This window comes from Canis aureus, unplaced genomic scaffold (genome assembly GCF_053574225.1).
Source record: "Canis aureus isolate CA01 unplaced genomic scaffold, VMU_Caureus_v.1.0 NW_027326446.1_RagTag, whole genome shotgun sequence".
NCBI lineage: Eukaryota > Metazoa > Chordata > Mammalia > Carnivora > Canidae > Canis > Canis aureus.
In genome coordinates, this window is record NW_027554416.1 from 68622 (window position 1) to 92680 (window position 24059).

Below are 24059 nucleotides of genomic sequence, written 5' to 3' on the forward strand. Positions count from 1 at the left end.
CTGCCTGTGTCTCTGCCTCTCTCTCTCTCTCTCTATCATAAATTAGTTAATTAATTAATTAAAAATTAAAAAAAACAATTAGGCCTAAAATCTCCTTCTCAAAAAAAATAAATAAATAAATATAAAATCTTCTCCTAACTTGAAGGGATGGTCTTGTGTATGGTCATTCCCTGTGTAGACTGTGCACCTGGTGACTGATTGTCTGGATGGAGCTATGGATGGCATGTGCTGGGAGGCGTAGGGCATTTTGTACTGGGGCTGCCTAGAGGAATAGCTGGAACTGAAAGGGGTCTGAGCCAGGGTGGTCCCAGGTTTCTCTGTTCAGAGGGCACCCTAGTAAGGCAGCTGAAGGTGAACTGGCTGCAAACTGGTGTCTGTCAGTGCACTCAGCACCAGGGTCACCCTGGTGTGGGAATTCGGCTAGATTGGAAAGCCAGGGGGGGTCCTAGTGTGCTCCCCAGAGAAGAAACCCTAGTGGAGTGGCTGGGGTTGGGATTCATGCCAGGAAACTGAGGTGCTGGATGAAGAAAGCTTCCTGCCTGGATGGTTGAAGCCAAGCAGGCAGGAGCCAGGAGGTCTCAGGGCACTCCACACGAGGAGGGCCCAAGCAAGCCTTTTGGAGAGAAATTTCTGTGGACGTGGACTATTCTGAGGTTGTCTACACCTGTGGCACCTTGGCAAGACAACCGGATATGTAGTGAGTGCTGATCAGGGCTTCTCAGTGTGTGCTGCTCTGAGGCTGCCTTCTTAGACAGGCAGGGACTGGTGTGGGCTGGGAGCCTGAGTCCGGGTTGGTAGGTGTGCTAGGACTTCCAGCTCATGCTCCTGTCTACATTGTCAAGTTGGGAGGGATATTGTAAACCACAGCACTTGCCAGCGCCTCCAACAAGGAGAGAGTCCCAGCCACCACCCTGCCATTTGTCAGGGTTGTAAGACAGTTTCCTTTATATTCTAGTTGCTCTTTTCAACTCCAGCTTTTCTTCTGTACCCCAGTGCTGACAAATCTGCTCATGGCCCCTCAGTACTATCCCTCCCCACTGTAGATTGTTGTATCAGGACTGGGGGTTCCCTTCATGAGCATGTATCTGTCTCTCTTGCTGTTGGTAGAGATATGTGTCCACAGACAGGGTGAGTTCAGGTCTGTCTACATCACCATCTTGGATCAGCTGGATTTCTAGTTTAATCATGCTTCTAGTGGTTACCATAAAAATCCCAGGATGCTACTCTAAGCCTCCTGTAGCCCTGCAAAGTTATCTGCATCCATTTTGGCACCTCTGCTTTCATCAGAGTGAGAATCTTCCTGTGGTCCTTGGTTTTAAACATGGAGCTTGCATCTGACGGACTATCTCACCTGGATCACTCAGTTTTATCTCCCTGTAGACCTGAGCTCTCAGTAAACTTCACCTTATTCATAATACAGTGGGCATTATGCACGTGGATTAAGCCTTGCTCACATTGGTGTTTCCTTTTGCCTTTTGATACATGTATTTCTCATGATTGTGCTCCCATCCATGTGTCATCATTTAAAAATATTTTATTAATCTTTTATATATCTGTGTAGAAGAAAATAGGGTGTCTCCCAACATACCATCCCAGTTCCTGCCTGACAAGTCTCTTTCAGTTTGTACTGGCTGGATTTGGAGTAGTGGTCCTGACTAGAAAATGATGGTTAAAATTAAAGTGGTGGCTGTCGAGAGAAGCACCTGGACTTGAAATATATATTTTATAATTAATTTTATAAAATGTCTTGATTGCATGTGGGTGGTAATGTATTAGAGGGTTTTTTAAATGATTTTATTTATTGATTGATGAGAGACACACAGAGAGAGGCAGAGACATACGCAGAGGGAGAAGCAGGCTCCCTGTGGGGTGCCTGAAGTGGGCCTTCATCCCAGGATCCTGGGATCACTATCTGAACCAAAGACAGATGCTCAACCACTGATTCACCCAGGTGTCCTGATAAAAGAGCTTAAAAAAGAAGCTTTCAGTCCTCTGGTTTGATTACTGGATAACTTTTGAGTCATTTGCTGATGTAGGAGAGACTAGAAGAGAAACCTTGTTTATTAAGGGGTTGCAATTTAGTTTCCTTCTGACCACCCAGAGATGAAACATTTGGAGACCTAGAAGTGGACCTACCAACCTAGAAGGTGGATGGATATTTGAGAGGCTCAGTAGACAAATTCCTGATGGAGGCAAAATTAGAAGTTGTAAGCTTGAATGATGCTATTAAAAACCTGTTTCTCCAATAGTGAAAGGGAATATAAGGGAAGGGAGAAGAAATGTGGGGTGAAATATCAGAAAGGGAGACAGGACATAAAGACTCCTAACTCTGGGAAACGAACTAGGGGTGGTGGAAGGGGAGGAGGGTGGGGGGTGGGGGTGAATGGGTGACGGGCACTGAGGGGGGCACTTGACGGGTTGAGCACTGGGTGTTATTCTGTATGTTGGTAAATTGAACACCAATAAAAAATCAATTTATTTTAAAAAAAGATTGGTATAAGAAAAAAGAACTGTTTCTCCACTTTATGCCTTTTCCTTTAGGCAATTAGGTAGATTGTTCATAGGCACACGTGTTGTCCGATTCGGATCTGACTAATAATCCAACTTTCAGCTCTGTCTATTCAGATTTTGCAACTCCTCCTCCTTCAGGTCATCTGATGCCTGATTTTTCCAATAGAATTAATAACCAAATTAAAGAAACACACAGATAATGAAACCCTCATAGTAGAAGAGGTCAATACTCCACACTCAGCAAGGGACACACATGTCACCAAGCAGAAGATCACCAAGAAACAAGGGTTTGAATGACACACTGGACCAGATGGACTTCACAGATAGATACAGAACATTCCATCCTAATGCAGCACAGTGCACCTTCTTCTCAGCTGCACAGGCAACTTTCTCCAGAGTAGATCACATACTGGGTCACAAATCAGCGTTCATGAACTGATGCAAGACTGTGACTTCTCCTTGTGTATTTTTCAAACCTCAGTGCTTTGAAACTTCAACTCCTTGCCAAGAGGACATTTGGGAGGAACACAAACACTTGGAGGTTAAAGAGCCTACTCCTTCAGAATGAATAGGTCCACCAGGAAATTTGAGAAGAATGTATAAGATTCATGCAAACTAATGAAAATGAAAGCACAATGGTTCAAAACCACTGGGATGCAGCAAGGGTGGTATTAGAGGGAGGACATATCAATAGAAGCCTCAAGAAATGAAAAATCTCAAGTACACAAGCTAACTGCACACTTATGGGAGCTGGAGAAAGAACAGCGATGGGAGCTAAAACCACGCAGCAGAAGAGAAATAACAATATTAGAGCAGAACTCTAGGAAATCGAAATTGGAAGAACAAATGATGTCGCGCTGAACACGGCCTGATGCTCTCGTATGCTTTTGTGTTCACTTTCTTTTTTTTTTAAAGATTTTATTTATTTATTCATGATAGTCACAGAGAGAGAGAGAGGCAGGCTCCATGCACGGGGAGCCCGATGTGGGATTCGATCCTGGGTCTCCAGGATCGCGCCCTGGGCCAAAGGCAGGCGCCAAACCGCTGCGCCACCCAGGGATCCCTGTGTTCACTTTCTTTAATCATCAGTAGCATTTAAAATCTCTTCATACTTTGATAAGACTTGTTTTTTGGGGATCCCCTTTGGCCCAGGGCGCGATCCTGGAGACCCGGGATCAAATCCCACATCGGGCTCCCGGTGCATGGAGCCTGCTTCTCCCTCTGCCTATGTCTCTGCCTCTCTCTCTCTCTCTCTCTCTCTGTGTGTGTGTGTGTGTGTGTGTAACTATCATAAATAAAAAAATATTTTTAAAAAGAAAAAAGGAAATCACAAGGGGGTGAGATACCACAAAGGAAGTACAATGCTGTATGTCTTTGAACTAGCTGGGCGGCATATACAAACATTCCTTTCCAACCCCAGAGGACTAACCAAGACTGAAAGGAAACACATTAAAAAGGCAAGCTCATTTTTGATATGTGCTCCAATGTCTCAAGGTCTGCAATGGTGAAGAACACAGGGGTCCAAGGAACCAGAGGACTCCAGTGCTAGCTAACCCCTTCGCATGGCAAGAGGACATGTCTCTCACTCCACAAGATGATGTCAGGAGGCAGGGATGTGACAAAGGGAATGTGTGATCTGTTCTTGATGGAGAGCCCGTCTGACTGTCCATTAGCCAAGCAAGGAACCCTAGAGGCATAGTCAGAGGGGGGCACTGCCCCTCTGGGCTGAAAGCGAAGCCCAGGAAGGCAAAGGAGAGGCTCGGTTCCATCCTTTAGGTCATGATGTAACTTATGCCTAACGATGTAAACAGCTCTAATCTCCGTGACAGGGTCTGTACACAGTTTACCATAGGCCAGTGTTTCAGGGCCCTAAGGTGTGCCCCTCAGGGCCCTGAGGTGTGCCCCTCATATGGTAAGTGGAAATTAAGCATTTCACAGAATGGCTCTACTGTTTCTTCCCCACTGTGGTCAACACACTTTGCAGACGCAGAGCAAGAGCTGAGCAAGAGGGTCACGACGTCTGAGAGGGGGCAGTGTCTCCACATTGGCATGTAGGAGAATGAAATTGTACCAGATGCTTTGGTACAAGATCCTAACTGTCCTTAAAAAAAAACAGCGATTGGCATGTGAGCATAGAGGCAGGTGGGACAGATTATAAATCACTTGGGAAAGACAAAGATCAATCCCACAGGAAGATGCTCACCAGTTCCAAATGTCTTTGCCTTCCCCCTCCTCTTTCCTGAGAATTTCACAGCCATGTCCAACAGGAGCCACTGTCCCTCTGAACCAGAGCAGGTGTCGACAGCCATTGGCGATGCCCACTTGCTGTGAGCTCTTCCCCAAGGCCCAGTGGTGATGAATCCACCGGGTCTTTCCACCTGTCCCCCCAGTGGCTGCAGGAGGGCACCTCGGTAATATTTGGATGACAGCTGCTTTCTATCCTGGGTGTTCATATTGTAACAAACTCAGGATGAAAAGTCTTCAGTACTTGAAAAAGTTTGTGTGGTTTTTTTTTTTTTTTCATTTTAAAAATGAAGTGTGGGATCCCTGGTTGGCACAACAGTTTAGCGCCTGCCTTTGGCCCAGGGCGCGATCCTGGAGACCAGAGATTGAATCCCACGTCGGGCTCCCGGTGCATGGAGCCTGCTTCTCCCTCTGCCTAGGTCTCTGTCTCTCTCTGTCTCTCTCTCTCTCTCTCTCATTCTCTGTGACTATCATAAATAAGTTTTTTTAAAAATTTAAAAATTAAAAAATAAAAATGAAGTGTTACTGTTTTGAAATTTGACAAGACTGCAAAATTGTTACTGATTCTAAATGACTTGGATCCCTTTTTTCCCTTCTTATTCTATTTTTTTCATTGGAGTTCAATTTGGTAACATATAGCATAACACCCAGTGCATATCCCACCACGTGCCCCCCTTGGTGCCCATCACCCAGTTAACCCAACCACCCGCCCACCTCCCCTTCCACCACACCTTGTTTGTTTCCAAGTGTTAGGAGTGTCTCATGTTTTGTCACCCTCATTGATTCCCAGGAATTACACTGCTGGGGATTTACCCTAAAGATACAGATGCAATGAAATGTTGGAACACCTGCACCCCAATGTTTACAGATTATGTTCTGAATTGTGTGATTTGTGGCAGAAGGAAGCAGTAGGAGGTCTTTTCAGCAGCTCTCAAAACATCATCCAAAAGCAGCATCGTCTCCAAGGCCATCCCTGAAGATCTCTACCACACACAGTGACTTAGAGGACAGGTGGTTGGCAGCATTGTCAGCAGCACGCTGCCTCTGTACTGACCAGTGGGTTCCAGCTTGAGTAACAAAACAAGAAGAAGATAAACTTTTGGAGTGGGACAATTTAACAGATCAGAGGAAAACTTCATAATCTTTTCACCTCCCGTGCTGGGGAGCCATCCAAGCCCGCTTTCTAGATCCACCCATGACCAGATGTCTAACTCCTTAACCAGTCATTCAATTGCTACACATCTACAGAGAAATTATGAAGCACACATCCTTGCCTGGGCTCCAGGCCCTACTTGTAGCAAACCCCATTTAGCCTCCTTATAGCACACTAGTGAGTAGGCCAACACTGCTCCCTATTGCTGTGCATTTCCCAGGACGTGTGTTGGGGTGGAGACAGAAGTCACGCAGTCCTGCACAGCCACATCTCTCCCTTCCAGTTGGAAATTCAAGAAAATGCGCTTCTGTACACCCACCCGGGTACACCCCATAAACTGAAAGAGATGAAGGTACTGCGGAGGTTGACTCATCACTTCAAGGATAATTGCTATCGTTATATCAGTGCTGTATACTTCAGAGAAAGCTACCAAAACGCTGCCTCGTGTTTTCTATTTCAAAGAACAATTTTAAATGTATTAAGGGCATCATTAGTGCAATGACAGAAGTCAGGGTGCATTCTAACTCACCATCAGAAGAGCCCTCAGGTAGCAGGCAGTGGGTCAGGACTTCTGGGACAGTGGGGTGGACCATAGTCCTCTGGAGGCTGAGGAAGGTGGATAAGAAATCCCAAAGGTAGTGGAAATTTGTGCAGAACTCTGATTTTCTCCTGTCACTTTTCTGAATGCTGTAATTGTAAGAGGAACTGGATTCATGAGCTTGACTGTGCTATATTGGAGTCATCTTTTCTTGCTATTTGAAAATTATCGGTCTCAGCAGGTCTGCACTTCCCTCCCTCTGCCACTACCACATGTCCAAGTGGGGTTTGTTTGGTGAAGCTTCTTGGGACTTGTGCTGGGGAGACTGTAGGGCTTGTCACTGACCTACAGGGGACGTGACCTGAGGGCCACAGCCCCCCTCTCTTGTATGTGAGAACCCGGAGGCTGAGTTCTAGTGTGAGCCAGGAGATGGTGGAGAGGTAAACTCTCCCCTTTGTGATTTACAGGCCTTTGTGCAAAACTTCATGGATCTGTCCTGTTTGCTGGACCTGAAAGACGACTCCCAGAGTAGTTGATGTTAACAAATATTTCCTCTGGTGTCACTACATAGGCTCCCCTGTCCCTTAGCTCATGCCAGCCTGCACACCCCTCCAGAGTCTGATGTGTGAACGTGTTTCCGTGGAAGAGAGGCCCCTGTGCAGCTGCCCTAGAGACCCTCCATGGACACAGGGGACCTCGAGGCCTGTGTGAAGGTGTGGATGGGCCTGCTTCACACACACGTGCCCTAGGCACCCTGATGACCTGCCTCCTCAGTCTTCCCGAGCTGCATGTTAATGGTTCTATCTTTGGTGTATTTTCCAGGATCATGACTCCTGTTATGAGAAGAAAAAGATCATAAAGTTGAAACACGGGAGTCACAGCATAACCACCTGCAGCCAATAAATTCTACTGGATTTCCCCATCAGTGGGTTCCACAGCACCCACAGGGGCATCTGGCCATCAACAAGGGAGAGCCACGAGTATCACTTCCACTGACTGCAGCTTTGAAGGTACTGTGGGGGTAAATCAGTATGTAGATTCGAGAGAAGTAACTAGTTTGTGCAGCAGAGCCTAGACGCTGGGATGAAAGAAGGAGCTGGGAAGGTGCCCACTCAGAGCTAGTGCAGCTACTTCCTGCACGAGGCCTTCTCACAAGGCCTGAGTCTAGGCTGTACAGATTTTAGTCTAGAAGACATGGGGGCTTGTAGACTTCAAGCAGTAAGCCACCGAACACCAGCCTGACCAGGAGCCCCTGTCCTCGTTCATTAATGGATTCACAATGAGGTTTGGTCAGTTGAAGATCCAAGCTAATTCTCTGGGGAACTGTCATGTGTGCAGTTGGTTTGGAATGTCCTGGGTTCTACGACAGTTGGGAGTCAGGAACACTACTGGTCATCCAGGGTGGTCACCCGAATCAGGAATTCTCAGAGCAGGGCTGCTGAGAGAATCAACTTGTGTGGGTGCAGAGTTAAGTGAGAAGGAGGTGGAGACATGTTTGGATTCCCCTCAGTCCACTAGGGGGTCTTCTTTGGGGGAAAGACATTGCATTTGTGTCAGGAATTGAAATGCAGAACCAAGAGATGGCTCGGGATCTGGGCCATTCTCTTGGGCAGCTGCAGTCCTTGCAACAGTGCTGGGCAGGAGGATGTGGACAAGGAAGTGAGGGCAGGGCTTGGTTTGGTGCACAGGGTATGAGCTCATATCCAGGTGACCAGGGAACCATCTGCTGCCCCCACCTCAGAACCCTCCCTCATCTGTGCTGCAACCCTGAGCAAGTCACTTCATCTCTCCAAGCTTCTGTGCCCTTCACCTTAAATTATGGCCCCCAGCCCCACACTCTGCCCACCCCATGGTGCTGATGTGAGCATAACAAGAAATAACAGTCTCTGAGTTGTCAGAAGTCAAGTATTGTAGCCTCCAAGCATTATGTTGAGGGGTCCGTACCTCTCTTCAATTCTATCCTTTCATGTCATGTATTTTGGAGCCTTCTCGTTAAGTGTGACACGTTCGTAATTCGTGAAGAGTGGCCACTTTTGTTACTATAAATCATCCTCCTTTCTGTAAAAAATGCCATAAGTTTTGTCTTATATTAACAAAGCTGGTCTAGTTCTTTGGGTTAATATCTGCTTCGTGCCCATTTTCCCATCATTAAGCCTCATCCTACTTGTGTCCTGGACGTAAAGGGGGACTCTGGACGATGGCAGAGAGATGACAGATTTTTATTCCCTCTTCCAGTCTCTGCCTCTTAATGGACTGTGTAAATTTACCTAATTACTTTTCAGGTAGCGTTGCATACTCTCATTTTTTCCATCTGTTTTCTATGCATTATGTCTTTTTGTTCTCACATTCCTACATTATTGCTCTTCTTGGTGTTCTATTCTAGAGGAATTACTAAATCCCCATGTTGCTTTTCCCATGTGTTGTGGCTTATAGTTTTAGTAGCTTTCCTGGGCATTACAGTTAACTTCTTTATGTATGACAGTCTAATTGGCTTAAGACCAGGTTCATTTCCAAGGCATTCATCGACCTTAGCCAATTGATATCCCTTCCCTGTGCCATTATTGTCCTACACCCTACATTTTACCTTGTGTGCTGATCAACACCCATTTTTATTTACTTTATGTAGTGTTCTTGAAAATCAGAAGAATATATTTTTATATGTTTATTCCATATACATCTTACCCTCCTAGGCATTTATACTTGCTTGTATGTTTCCCTCTGTGACTATTTCTCTGTGGAGAATTGAGGTACTCTGTTGTCTTTTCCTTTCAGATTGAAGGACTCCCCCCTAACGTTTCTTGTAGAGCTGGTGACGGCAGAGGCTTCTCTCAGGTTTTATTTATCTGGGAAGGTCTTGACATGTCCTTCATTGCTGAAGGATATCTGTGCTAGGTGCACATTTGTTGCTTGACAGATTTTCTCCTCCAGAACCTTTTTGTTTTTTTAAAAAGATTTATTTATTTATTTATTTATTTATGATAGACAGAGAGAGAGAGAGAGAGATGGGGGCAGAGACACAGGCAGAGGGAGGAGTAGGCTCCATGCAGGGAGCCCGATGCAGGACTCAATCCCAGGACCCCAGGATCATGCCCTGGGCCAAAGGCAGGTGCCAAACTGCCAAGCCACCCAGGGATCCCCTCCAGAACCTTTTTGTGTCACCCTGATGCCTCTGGCCTCTGTAGTTTATGAAAATAAGTCATTCACCTTATTGAGGAGCCTCTACATGATGATGCTTTCCTTTTTCTTGCCACTTCCAGTGATTCAGCTTTTGTCTTTGGCCTTGAAACATTGTGCTAGGGGATGGATTTATCCTATCTTTGTTGAACTTCTTCAATGTTTAGATGACTGTTTTGCATGAAATGTGCTACGATTTGGGCTATTACTCCTTCATGTATTCTCAGTATCCCTTCCTGACTTTTATTTTTCTGGGGACTGTCTCAGTGCCTGTGTTGGGATGCTTGATAGTAGTACCCAGGTCTCTGGGCTTTGGGACTCCACTCATTCTCTTCCCGTGCTCTTAGATTTTTTTTTTTTTAATGTGCCATTTACCAGACTGGATGTCAAGTGACCTACCTTCAAATTTACTGGTTCTGTCTTCCTCCTGCTCAAGTCTGCTGTTCAGCCCTGCTATAGCTGTAATTGTGTCCTCCCCCACCCCCAAACCATATAGAAGAGTCAAAGCCCACAGTGCCTGTGAATGTGTTCTTATTTGGAAATAAGATCTTTGCAGATATAATCCAGTTGAGATACAGTTAACACTGGACTAGGGTGGGCCCTAATTGAATGGCTGTTGTCCTTACAGGTTGTCCAATGTAGGCTGTTGTAGGTTTGGAAACACAGACACGGAGACAAAGGGCATGGAATGTCAGAGATGGCAATACTGCAGCTTCAAGTCAAGGAAAGCCCTGAGTTTCCAGAAAACACCAAAAACTAGAAAAAGGCAAAGACAGATAATTCCCTAGCTCTTTCATTGGGAACAGAGCCCCTCCTACAACTGGACATAGCTGGCGGCCAACCTAAGAGCCAGGCCTGTGTAAGGAAGGCAATCTCAATCCTCTGTGCCAATGCTTTTCTACATAGAGCCAGAATTTGTATTTCCCTTCCAGATCTCTTGTTGTCCCAGAGGCAGGGAAGTATAGGCTGGGCTTTAAAATAATAGAACTTGCGGGATCCCTGGGTGGCTCAGTGGTTTGGTGCCTGCCTTTAGCCCAGGGTGTGATCCTGGAGTCCCAGGATCGAATCCCACATCCGGCTCCCTGCATGGAGCCTGCTTCTCCCTCTGCCTGTGTCTCTGCTCGTGTCACTGCTTCTCTCTCTCTCAGTGTCTCTCATGAATCAATAAATAAAATATTTAAAAAATAAATAAAATAATAAATAATAGAACTTGGAAACTCTTGGTATCAGACCTTATGCCTCCCCCGGAGTTGATGTTACTGCTTTTTGTCATTGCTGTCTAATAAGATATTAGTGTCTATTCTAAACTAATTCTCCAAGCTGGCAAATTGCTCATGCGTGGCCACTGTAGGCCTGGCTTGAATGCTGGTGGTCAGTCGGTGACTGGGTAGGGTATGCATTAGCAGCCTCAAACAGAGGAGTGGCTCCATCTGTGCCAAGGGGCCTTTCATAGTGAGCCAACAGCTGAAAACTCTGCTGCAACCCTCACTTCTTGCTTGTGCACAGCATCAGGGTCAGCCAGAGGTGCCAGTGTAGGGGAGCTTGTCAGGTTTGCGGAGCATGCACACAGCCCTACAAGGTGCATGTTCTGGATTCCTGAGAAGTTGGAGCTTCTCAAAGCCCCTTAGTGCTCGCTTAAGGCTTTTGTTAGCCTATTGTTTGCTCAAATTGTTATCCATCACTTTAAGCAATCACAAGTTGAACAATTGCCCCTCTTCTTTTTCTCTTTTATGTCTTTTTTGACAGTTATGCCAGGGAAAGGCTTTTAATTCTGGGCACCTTCCCAGTCAGACTCAATGTGGACAGTTGAAGAGATTGGGTCTTACACAGTTTCCACCAGATTGGCCCATTTACTATAATTCTCCAGGAGGGAGGTGGTGAGGGGGCTCCAGGCCAGCTCTGCTCTCTCCAGTGGCTGCCATATGAATGACTTTCTTTTTAAAAATTTTTTTCAAATATTTTATGTATTTATGAGAGACAGAAAGAGAGAGAGAGAGAGAGAGAGAGGCAGACACAGGCAAGGGAGAAGCAGGCTCCATGCAGAGAGCCTGATGTGCGACTCCATCCTGGGACTCCAGGATCGCACTCTGAACCAACGCCAGAGGTTCAACTGCTGAGCCACCCAGGTATCCCACATTGCTGACTTGCACTGTGAACATTGCTGCTCATTTTTCTGAACTGTCAAGAGACTGCAGGGGAGGGAATGGGATCTAAGCAAATGACAACAGCAGAAATCTCATGCGTCTTTCTGACTGTGGCTTAGCTGGGTTTTTTAAACTTTTGTTTCCTGGATTCAGTATTTCCCCTACTGCTGCAAGTTTTGTTTAATTGCCAGAATTCTGAAAATAATGATGGTGGCACTTGTTGCCAGTACGTTGATTGCTTTGTTGGAAGAGAGAGTTTTGGGAGGTCTCTAAGCTGCCATTTTCACCTTAGTCAGTGACCAAACCGTATTCATTTGAATATTCTCAGGCCATGGTCATGATCCCTGGGGTAAACAAAAATCATCTCAGGTGAAACGCCACATGCAGTCACATGATACTGTTAGGTCACATACATGACATTCATGGTAAAAATAGAGGTTAGTGTCATTTTTAAAATAAATTTATTTTTTTGATTGTGTTCAACTTGCCAACATACAGAATAACAGCCAGTGCTCATCTCATCAAGTGCCCACCTCAGTGCCCGCCACCCAGTCACCCCCACCCCCTGCCCACCTCCCCTTCCAGCACCCCCTAGTTCGTTCCCAGAGTTAGGAGTCTTTATGTTCTGTCTCCTTTTCCAATATTTCCCACTTATTTTTTCTCCTTTCCCCTTTATTCCCTTTCACTATTTTTTATATTCCCCAAGTGAATGAGACCATATAATGTTTGTCCTCCAATTGACTTATTTCGAGGTTAGTGTCTTTTAAAAAGAAATTGTGTTAAGAATTGTATACTGAATATTAGGACATAGCACCTCTGGCTGATATGGACAACAGCCTACTGTAAACATCCTGAGTTAGACACAGTTATGTTGGATTGTATTCCTCCTCCAACTTAAAAAAATTTAAACTTATTATAGGTACAATTTTTTAGTGGTGGATTTTGGTGTTTTGTTTATGTACAACTTCTTCCACAAAAAATTTATTTACTTACTTAAAAATAAATAAGTAAATACTTTTTTATTTAATTAATCTTCACAGAAAAGAGCTGTTTTGGATACAGTTAAAAAACTATTTTTGGTCATGGATGTTTCATCAAATACTATGTTGATAAGGCTTGCACTTGATGAAAAAGAAACAACACATGCAGGGATTCCATGATATGAGGTAAAGCTTCCAGTCATTGTAAAGCCATATTATATCTTTAAAATACATACAAATCATCCCCAGTTGCCCAAAGGCTCTCTCCAGCCATCAGGAGGATGTGGCTGATGTTTGTCTGGTTTTCCTGGAGACCATTGAAAACATCAATATCATTCAGCTGTGTGTGTGGCAAGTGGTCTTCATTGCCACCTCCTGATTCCATCCAAGTGCCATCTCCTCTGCAAGAGACATCGTCTCCCTTACTGCCTGGCCCAGCCATGACCTAGGCTATGCTCCAGGTACCCTGAATGTGTTCCTCCGATGGAGGCACTGTTTGCCCCCTCCCAGAAAGCCTCCCCCACCCCAAGATCTCCTTGAGCAGAGCTGTGCCCAGGTGATGTGTTTGATGGATCTCCTAGTGGGTGACTTTTTATCGTGTGGGTATATTATGTGTGTCTTCCTGAGAATGATTAGGATCAAAGATGGCAGATAATTTGAAGTTCTTACTCACCTGGTCATGCTGCACACACCTCCTTGCACCTGGTGAATAGGACAGATATTGACTGGTGACAAGGCAGTGGAGACAGCACTGCACAGTGGGGATGCTGCAGCGTCTGAATCTGTGTAGTCTGCTGCAAGCCCGGCTCTGCCCTTCACACCACGTGACCCAGGGTAGGATCAACAAACCTCTCTAGGAACCTGTTTCCTGGTGTCTAAAACAGGAACAGTGGAGGGAGGGGCAAGATGGCGGAAGAGTAGGGTCCCCAAATCACCTGTCTCCACCAAATTACCTAGAAAACCTTCAAATTCTCCTGAAAATCTATGAATTCGGCCTGAGATTTAAAGAGAGACCAGCTGGAATGCTATAGTGAGAAGAGTTTGCGCTTCTATCAAGGTAGGAAGACGGGAAAAAAGAAATAAAGAAACAAAGGCCTCCAAGGGGGAGGGGCCCCGCGAGGAGCCGGGCTGAGGCCGGGGGAGTGTCCCCAGGACAGGAGAGCCCCGTCCCGGAGAAGCAGGAGCTGCACCGACCTTCCCGGGGGAAAGGGGCTCGCAGGGAGTTGGAGCAGGACCCAGGAGGGCGGGGATGCCCTCGGGCTCCCCGGGACAGTAACAGAGCAACTGCGCGCCCAGGAGAGTGCGCCGAGCTCCCTAAGGGCTGCAGCGCGCGGCGGGACCCGGCGGGACCCGGAGCAGCTCGGAAAGGTTCGGGCGGCGGCTCCACGGAGGGGGTTGCGCGGCCCGGGAGCGCGAATCCAACAGCGCAGGCTCCGGAGCACAGGGCGCCGGGACACAGCCCAGGATCCGGCCTCCCCCCCGGGACAGGCAGAGGCCGGGAGGGCCCAGGACAGCAAGGACGCTCCTGCCCCGAGCTGAGCAGATCAGTGGCCCCGCCCCGGAGCCTCAGGCCCTGCAGACACTCCGGAGTTCCTGCGGGGGCTGAATCCAGGTTTCCAGAGCTGCCCCGCCACTAGGGCTCTTGCTCCTGGGGCCTCACGGGGTAAACAACCCCCACTGAGCCCTGCACCAGGCAGGGGCAGAGCAGCTCCCCCAACTGCTAACACCTGAAAATCAGCACAGCAGGGTCCTCCCCCAGAAGACCAGCTAGACTGACAACTTCCAGGGGAAGCCAAGGGACTTAAAGTACACAGAATCAGAAGATACTCCCCCGTGGTTCTTTTTTTTTTTTTTTTTTGCTTTTTGATTTGTTTCCTTCCCCCACCCCCCTTTTTTCTCCTTTCTTTCTTTTTCTTTCTCTTTTTCTTCCCTTTTTTTTTCTTTTTCGTTTCTTTTTCTTCCTTTTTTTTCTCTTTCTCTTTTCTTTCCTTCTTTCTCTCCTTTTTCTCCTTTTCCCAATACAACTTGCTTTTGGCCACTCTACACTGAGCAAAATGACTAGAAGGAAAACCTCACCTCAAAAGAAAGAATCAGAAACAGTCCTCTCTCCCACAGAGTTACTAAATCTGGATTACAATTCAATGTCAGAAAGCCAATTCAGAAGCACTATTATACAGCTACTGGTGGCTCTAGAAAAAAGCATAAAGGACTCAAGAGACTTCATGACTGCAGAATTTAGAGCTAATCAGGCAGAAATTAAAAATCAATTGAATGAGATGCAATCCAAACTAGAAGTCCTAACGACGAGGGTTAACGAGGTGGTTGAACGAGTGAGTGACCTAGAAGACAAGTTGATAGCAAAGAGGGAAACTGAGGAAAAAAGAGACAAACAATTAAAAGACCATGAAGATAGATTAAGGGAAATAAACAACAGCCTGAGGAAGAAAAACCTACGTTTAATTGGTGTTCCCGAGGGTGCCGAAAGGGACAGAGGGCCAGAATATGTATTTGAACAAATTCTAGCTGAAAACTTTCCTAATCTGGGAAGGGAAACAGGCATTCAGATCCAGGAAATAGAGAGATCCCCCCCTAAAATCAATAAAAACCGTTCAACACCTCGACACTTAATAGTGAAGCTTGCAAATTCCAAAGATAAAGAGAAGATCCTTAAAGCAGCAAGAGACAAGAAATCCCTGACTTTTATGGGGAGGAGTATTAGGGTAACAGCAGACCTCTCCACAGACACCTGGCAGGCCAGAAAGGGCTGGCAGGATATATTCAGGGTCCTAAATGAGAAGAACATGCAACCAAGAATACTTTATCCAGCAAGGCTCTCATTCAAAATGGAAGGAGAGATAAAGAGCTTCCAAGACAGGCAGCAACTAAAAGAATATGTGACCTCCAAACCAGCTCTGCAAGAAATTTTAAGGGGGACTCTTAAAATTCCCCTTTAAGAAGAAGTTCAGTGGAACATTCCACAAAAACAAGGACTGAATAGTTATCATGATGACACTAAATTCATATCTCTCAATAGTAACTCTGAATGTGAATGGGCTTAATGACCCCATCAAAAGGCGCAGGGTTTCAGACTGGATAAAAAAGCAGGACCCATCTATCTGCTGTCTACAAGAGACTCATTTTAGACAGAAGGACACTTACAGCCTGAAAATAAAAGGTTGGAGAACCATTTACCATTCGAATGGTCCTCAAAAGAAAGCAGGGGTAGCCATCCTTATATCAGATAAACTAAGATTTACCCCAAAGACTGTAGTGAGAGATGAAGAGGGACACTATGTCATACTTAAAGGATCTCTCCAAGAAGAGGACTTAACAATCCTCAGTATATATGCCCCGAAAGTGGGAGCTGCCAAATATATAAATCAATTATTAACCAAAGTGAAGAAATACTTAGATAATAATACACTTATACTTGGTGACTTCAATCTAGCTCTTTCTATACTCGATAGGTCTTCTAAGCACAACATCTCCAAAGAAACGAGAGCTTTAAATGATACACTGGACCAGATGGATTTCACAGATATCTACAGAACTTTACATCCAAACTCAACTGAATACACATTCTTCTCAAGTGCACATGAAACTTTCTCCAGAATAGACCACATATTGGGTCACAAATCGGGTCTGAACCGATACCAAAAGATTGGGATCGTCCCCTGCATAATCTCAGACCATAATGCCTTGAAATTAGAACTAAATCACAACAAGAAGTTTGGAAGGACCTCAAACACGTGGAGGTTAAGGACCATCCTGCTAAAAGATGAAAGGGTCAACCAGGAAATTAAGGAAGAATTAAAAAGATTCATGGAGGGGATCCCTGGGTGGCGCAGCGGTTTGGCGCCTGCCTTTGGCCCAGGGCGCGATCCTGGAGACCTGGGATCGAATCCCACGTCGGGCTCCCGGTACATGGAGCCTGCTTCTCTCTCTGCCTATGTCTCTGCCTCTCTCTCTCTCTCTGTGACTATCATAAATAAATAAAAATTTTAAAAAATTAAAAAAAAAAGATTCATGGAAACTAATGAGAATGAAGATACAACCATCCAAAATCTTTGGGATGCAGCAAAAGCAGTCCTAAGGGGGAAATACATCACAATACAAGCATCCATTCAAAAACTGGAAAGAACTCAAATACAAAAGCTAACCTTACACATAAAGGAGCTAGAGAAAAAACAGCAAATAGATCCTACACCCAAGAGAAGAATGGAATTAATAAAGATTCGAGTAGAACTCAATGAAATCGAGACCAGAAGAACTGTGGTCTTCTGGTCAACAGATCAACAGAACCAGGAGTTGGTTCTTTGAAAGAATTAATAAGATAGATAAACCATTAGCCAGCCTTATTAAAAAGAAGAGAGAGAAGACTCAAATTAATAAAATCATGAATGAGAAAGGAGAGATCAATACCAACACCAAGGAAATACAAACGATTTTAAAAACATATTATGAACAGCTATACGCCAATAAATTAGGCAATCTAAGAGAAATGGACGCATTCCTGGAAAGCCACAAACTACCAAAACTGGAACAGGAAGAAATAGAAAACCTAAACAGGCCAATAACCAGGGAGGAAATTGAAGCAGTCATCAAAAACCTCCCAAGACACAAGAGTCCAGGGCCAGATGGCTTCCCAGGGGAATTTTATCAAACGTTTAAAGAAGAAACCATACCTATTCTCCTAAAGCTGTTTGGAAAGATAGAAAGAGATGGAGTACTTCCAAATTCGTTCTATGATTCCAGCATCACCTTAATTCCAAAGCCAGACAAAGATCCCACCAAAAAGGAGAATTACAGACCAATATCCCTGATGAACATGGATGCAAAAATTCTCAACAAGATACTGGCCAATAGGATCCAACAATACATTAAGAAAATTATCACCATGACCAAGTAGGATTTATCCCTGGGACACAAGGCTGGTTCAACACCTGTAAAACAATCAATGTGATTCATCATATCAGCAAGAGAAAAACCAAGAACCATATGATCCTCTCATTAGATGCAGAGAAAGCATTTGACAAAATACAGCATCCATTTCTGATCAAAACTCTTCAGAGTGTAGGGATAGAGGGAACATTCCTCGACATCTTAAAAGCCATCTATGAAAAGCCCACAGCAAATATCATTCTCAATGGGGAAGCAGTGGGAGCCTTTCCCCTAAAATCAGGAACAAGACAGGGATGTCCACTCTTACCACTGCTGTTCAACATAGTACTGGAAGTCCTAGCCTCAGCAGTCAGACAACAAAAAGACAGAAAAGGCATTCAAATTGGCAAAGAAGAAGTCAAACTCTCCCTCTTCGCCGATGACATGATACTCTACATAGAAAACCCAAAAGTCTCCACCCCAAGATTGCTAGAACTCATACAGCAATTCAGTAGCGTGGCAGGATACAAAATCAATGCCCAGAAATCAGTGGCATTTCTATACACTAACAATGAGACTGAAGAAAGAGAAATTAAGGAGTCAATCCCATTTACAATTGCACCCAAAAGCATAAGATACCTAGGAATAAACCTAACCAAAGATGTAAAGGATCTATACCCTCAAAACTATAGAACACTTCTGAAAGAAATTGAGGAAGATACAAAGAGATGGAAAAATATTCCATGCTCATGATTGGAAGAATTAATATTGTGAAAATGTCAATGTTACCCAGGGCAATATACACGTTTAATGCAATCCCTATCAAATACCATGGACTTTCTTCAGAGAGTTAGAACAAATTATTTTAAGATTTGTGTGGAATCAGAAAAGACCCCGAATAGCCAGGGGAATTTTAAAAAAGAAAACCATATCTGGGTGCATCACAATGCCAGATTTCAGGTTGTACTACAAAGCTGTGGTCATCAAGACAGTGTGGTACTGGCACAAAAACAGACACATAGATCAGTGGAACAGAATAGAGAACCCAGAAGTGGACCCTGAACTTTATGTTCAACTAATATTCGATACAGGAGGAAAGACTATCCATTGGAAGAAAGACAGTCTCTTCAATAAATGGTGCTGGGAAAATTGGACATCCACATGCAGAAGAATGAAACTAGACCACTCTCTTTCACCATACACAAAGATAAACTCAAAATGATGAAAGATCTAAATGTGAGACAAGATTCCATCAAAATCCTAGAGAAGAACACAGGCAACACCCTTTTTGAACTCGGCCATAGTAACTTCTTGCAAGATACATCCACGAAGGCAAAAGAAACAAAAGCAAAAATGAACTATTGGGACTTCATCAAGATAAGAAGCTTTTGCACAGCAAAGGATACAGTCAACAAAACTCAACGACGACCTACAGAATGGGAGAAGATATTTGCAAATGACATATCAGATAAAAGGCTAGTTTCCAAGATCTATAAAGAACTTATTAAACTCAACAGCACAGAAACAAACAATCCAATCATGAAATGGGCAAAAGACATGAAGAGAAATCTCACAGAGGAAGACATAGACATGGCCAACATGCATATGAGAAAATGCTCTGCATCACTTGCCATCAGGGAAATACAAATCAAAACCACAATGAGATACCACCTCACACCGGTGAGAATGGGGCAAATTAACAAGGCAGGAAACCACAAATGTTGGAGGGGATGCAGAGAAAAGGGAACCCTCTTACACTGTTGGTGGGAATGTGAACTGGTGCAGCCACTCTGGAAAACTGTGTGGAGGTTCCTCAAACAGTTAAAAATAGACCTGCCCTACGACCCAGCAATTGCACTGCTGGGGATTTACCCCAAAGATACAGATGCAGTGAAACGCCGGGACACCTGCACCCCGATGTTTATAGCAGCAATGGCCACGATAGCCAAACTGTGGAAGGAGCCTCTGTGTCCAACGAAAGATGAATGGATAAAGAAGATGTGGTTTATGTATACAATGGAATATTACTCAGCTATTAGAAATGACAAATACCCACCATTTGCTTCAACGTGGATGGAACTGGAGGGTATCATGCTGAGTGAAGTAAGCCAGTCGGAGAAGGACAAACATTATATGTTCTCATTCATTTGGGGAATATAAATAATAGTGAAAGGGAATATAAGGGAAGGGGGAAGAAATGTGTGGGAAATATCAGATAGGGAGACAGAACGTAAAGACTGCTAACTCTGGGAAACGAGCTAGGGGTGTTGGAAGGGGAGGTGGGCGGGGGGTGGGAGTGAATGGGTGATGGGCACTGGGGGTTATTCTGTATGTTAGTAAATTGAACACCAATAAAAAATAAATAAATAAATAAAAAAGAAAGAAAACCTCCATCCTCTGTCACCCTAAGCTCAATCAGTGGGATTGTGGTGAGCTTACAATGTGCAGACTTGCTCTTGTAATGCACTTAAAATATGCCTCAGTTGCCTATTATATGTTGGTCCCTCAGACTACAGCCTTGCAGCCCCTAACTTACACCAAGTGCTGGGACTTCTGCGTGCAAGGATCCCTCCCTCGGGTTCAGAAGCTCTTTCTGCCCAATTCCCAGAGGGACCCTCCCAGGGTCTAGCTGCCTCTGGGGTCCTCCAGGGTCACCCCCCCCTCCGTCTCCTCGTCACACCAGGCTGGCTACAAGCCAGTCCCAGAGTCTGGGCGCCCAGTCCACGGCCCGATCTCAGTCCTCAAGGTATCCAGGCCCATGCTGGTGCTCCTCCCTCCTGCCCAGCACGCTGGCCACCCGCAACACGGGGGTGAGCAGACAAGTGATCCCAGACCCTGCCCACAGTCCTGCCCAGGTGACCAGTGTGATGCCATCAGGCCCCATCCGGCCGCCCGAGAGGACTTCAGGGAGCAGGCCCTGGTTCACTTCCCACGCTCTGGCTACCTAAGAAGCACACGTTTAATGCAATCCCATTCAAAATACCATGGACTTTCTTCACAGAGTTGGAACAAATTATTTTAAGATTTGTATGGAATCAGAAAAGACTCTGAATAGCCAGGGGAATATTAAAAAAGAAAACCAGAGCTGGGGGCAACACAATGCCAGATTTCAGGTTGTACTACAAACCTGTGGTCATCAAGACAGTGTGGTCCTGGCACAAAAACAGACACAAAGATCAATGGACCAGAATAGAGAACCCAGAAGTGGACCGTGCACTTCATGGTCAACTAATATTCGACAAAGGAGGAAAGACTATCCACTGGAAAAAAGACAGTCTCTTCAATAAATGGTGCTGGGAAAAGTGGACATCCACATGCAGAAGAATGAAACTAGACCACTCCCTTGCACCATACACAAAGATAAACTCAAAATGGATGAAAGATCTAAATGTGAGACAAAATTCCATCAAAATCCTAGAGGAGAACACAGGCAACACCCTTTTTGAACTCGGCCACAGTAACTTCTTGCAAGATACGTCCACGAAGGCAAAAGAAACAAAAGCAAAAATGAACTATCGGGACTTCATCAAGATAAGAAGCTTCTGCAGGCAAAAGAAACAACAGAACTAAAAGACAACCTGCAGAGTGGGAGAAGATATTTGCAAATGACGTATCAGATAAAGGGCTAGTATCCTAGATCTATAAGGAACTTATTAAACTCAACAGCGGGCAACCCTGGAGGCTTAGCGGTTTAGCGCCGCTTGCAGCCCAGGGTGTGATCCTAGAGACCCAGGATCGAGACCCACGTCAGGCTCCCTGCATGGAGTCTGCTTCTCTCCCTCTCCCTCTGCCTGTGTCTCTGCCTCTCTCTTCCTCTCTCTGTGTCTCTATGAATAAATAAATAAAATCTTTAAAAAAAATAAATTCAACAACAAAGAAACAATGTGATCATGAAATGGGCAAAAGACATGAAGAGAAATCTCACCGAGGAAGACATAGACATGGCCAACACGCACATGAGAAAATGTTCCGCATCACTTGCCATCAGGGAAATACAAATCAAAACCACAATGAGATACCACCTCACACCAGTGAGAATGGGGAACATTAACAAGGCAGGAAACCACAAATGTTGGAGAGGATGTGGAGAAAGGGGAACCCTCTTACACCGTAGGTGGGAATGGGAACTGGTGCAGACGCTCTGGAAAACTGTGTGGAGGTTCCTCAAAGAGGTAAAAATAGACCTGCCCTACGACCCAGCAATTGCACTGCTGGGGATTTACCCCAAAGATTCAGATGCAATGAAACGCCGGGACACCTGCACCCCGATGTTTCTAGCAGCAATGTCCACAATAGCCAAACTATGGAAGGAGCCTCCGGTCAAGAGCTGTGGTCTACGTATACAATGGAATATTCCTCAGCCATTGGAAACGACAAATACCCACCATTTGCTTCAACGTGGATGGACCTGGAGGGTATTATGCTGAGTGAAGTAAGTCAGTCGGAGGAGGACAGACAGTGTATGTTCTCATTCATCTGGGGAATATAAATAATAGTGAAAGGGAGTAGAAGGGAAGGGAGAAGAAACGTGTGGGAAACGTCAGAAAGGGAGACAGAACATGAAGACTCCTAACTCCGGGAAACGAGCTAGGGGAGGTGGAAGGGGAGGAGGGCGGGGGTGGGGGTGACTGGGCGACGGGCCCTGAGGGGGCACTTGACGGGATGAGCACTGGGTGTTACGCTCTATGATGGCTAATTGGCCACCAAAGAACCCACAAGCGCAGGCCCTCCCCGCAGGGGCCCCACGGAAGGGGCGGGGCTGTGCCCGCTGCCGACCGCGTGACCCGGGGAGGGGCGCAGGCTCTTCCCTCCCACACCCCACGTGACTCAGGGAGAAGCCGCCCCTCCCGGCGCCGCCGTGGGAGCCAGAGGAAGCTTCGCGGCGCCGCGGTCAGGCTCTGAGCCTTCCGTTCCGGGCTCTTGGGACGACTCGGGTCCCCACGTCGCCATGGTCAGCGGCGGGGGGCTCCGGGGTCACCGGGCCTCGCCACGTGGAGCAGGAGCCCCGAGCCCACCTGCGAGGCCGCGGGACGGCGGGGTGTGCCGCAGCCTGGCCCAGGCTCCCCGCGCCCCCGGGTGTGACGGGACGGCGGACGGTCGGCCCCGGGGGTGCGGGCGGCGGCACCACGGGCCGGGCCGGCGGAGCCGTTCTCTCGGGCTCCAGCCGCCTGCGCCACCTGCGCGGCCTGGTCGCCTTGACCCGAGGCCCGAGGGCACGTGCTAGGCCCGGTCGCAGCCGCCCCCGCCCCCCCCCCCCGCGGGGCCTCGCCTCGGGCTGCGGATGCGCAGGCCCCACGGTCAGGGTCAGGGCGTCAGCGGCGCTGAATCGCTGACTCGGGAGGGCGGCCCGCGGACGGAGGGCACGAGCCCGCGCACATCACGCGCTCTGGGGAGCGTCCTGACGAGTAAGTGGTTAGCGAGGGGGACCCCGGCGTTGGACGGCTGTGCTGGGCCGGGCGCACGGAGGCAGGGAGCCCACTGGCGATCGAGAGCCCGCCTCGGGAGCTGCTGGGGAGCGGCCAGGACGCCTTCCTCTCGGCTGGTGGGCGCGGGGGATGCGGGCCGAGCAGCTAAGGGTCTGCCTGGGACCTACTGACCAGGGAAGCCGAGTTCCCGAGAAGCCTCAACTCCCAGCCACGGCGGGTTTGCTGTGCTAAAGTCCTCCCGTTCGGGAAAGACTGGCCCCTGGGCGTGTCGATGGAGTTACCTGCATTGAGGCCCCTGTGATCTGAAATCGTCCTTAACCCTCTGAGCCCATGGGACTGAGTGGGCCAAGCCACTCTAGTTTTTTTTAAATTTTATTTATTTATGACAGAGAGAGGGGCACAGTCAGAGGCAGAGGCAGGCCCCTTGCCTGAGCCCATGGGACTGAGTGGGCCAAGCCACTCTAGTTTTTTTTAAATTTTATTTATTTATGACAGAGAGAGGGGCACAGTCAGAGGCAGAGGCGGGCCCCTTGCAGGGAGCCTGACGTGGGACTCGATCCCGGGTCTCCAGGATCAGGCCCTGGGCTGATGGCGGCTAAACCACTGAGCCACCCGGGCTGCCCTCCCACTCTCTTAAAAACTAAAATCTTGGGACGCCTGGGTGGCTCAGTAGTTGGGCATCTATCTGCCTTCTGTTCAAGGCTTGATCCTGGGGTCCTGGGATCAAGTCCTGCATAGCGCTCCTGGCACGGAGCCTGCTTCTCCCTCTGCCTAGGTCTCTGCCTCTTTCTCTGTCTCTCTCAAGAATAAATAAAATCTTAAAAACAAAACGAGCAAAGCTAAAATCTTTAGGGCACTTGGGTTGCTCTGTTGGTTAAGCATTGCACTCGATCTTGGCTTAGTTCTTGACTTTGGGGGGTGAGTTCTGTCCCCATACTCGGCATCAGGCCTACCTAAAAAGAAAACAACCAAAGCACAAAACCAAAAACAAAACAAAAAAACCATCCC

At 46.6% G+C, this 24059-nt stretch overlaps 1 long non-coding RNA gene across 1 annotated transcript in view; it reads right to left on the bottom strand.

Moving 5' to 3' along the window:
• The window catches only part of LOC144309507 (uncharacterized), an 89624-nt gene extending 66849 nt beyond the window's left edge, over nucleotides 1-22775 (bottom strand). The window contains exons 1-2 of the long non-coding RNA XR_013375471.1: nucleotides 22641-22775; nucleotides 22011-22101 (exon numbers count right to left, since the gene is read on the bottom strand). This is a non-coding gene — a long non-coding RNA (uncharacterized LOC144309507). The remainder of the gene's footprint in view (nucleotides 1-22010; nucleotides 22102-22640) is intronic.
• Between the last annotated feature and the right edge of the window lie 1284 nt (nucleotides 22776-24059).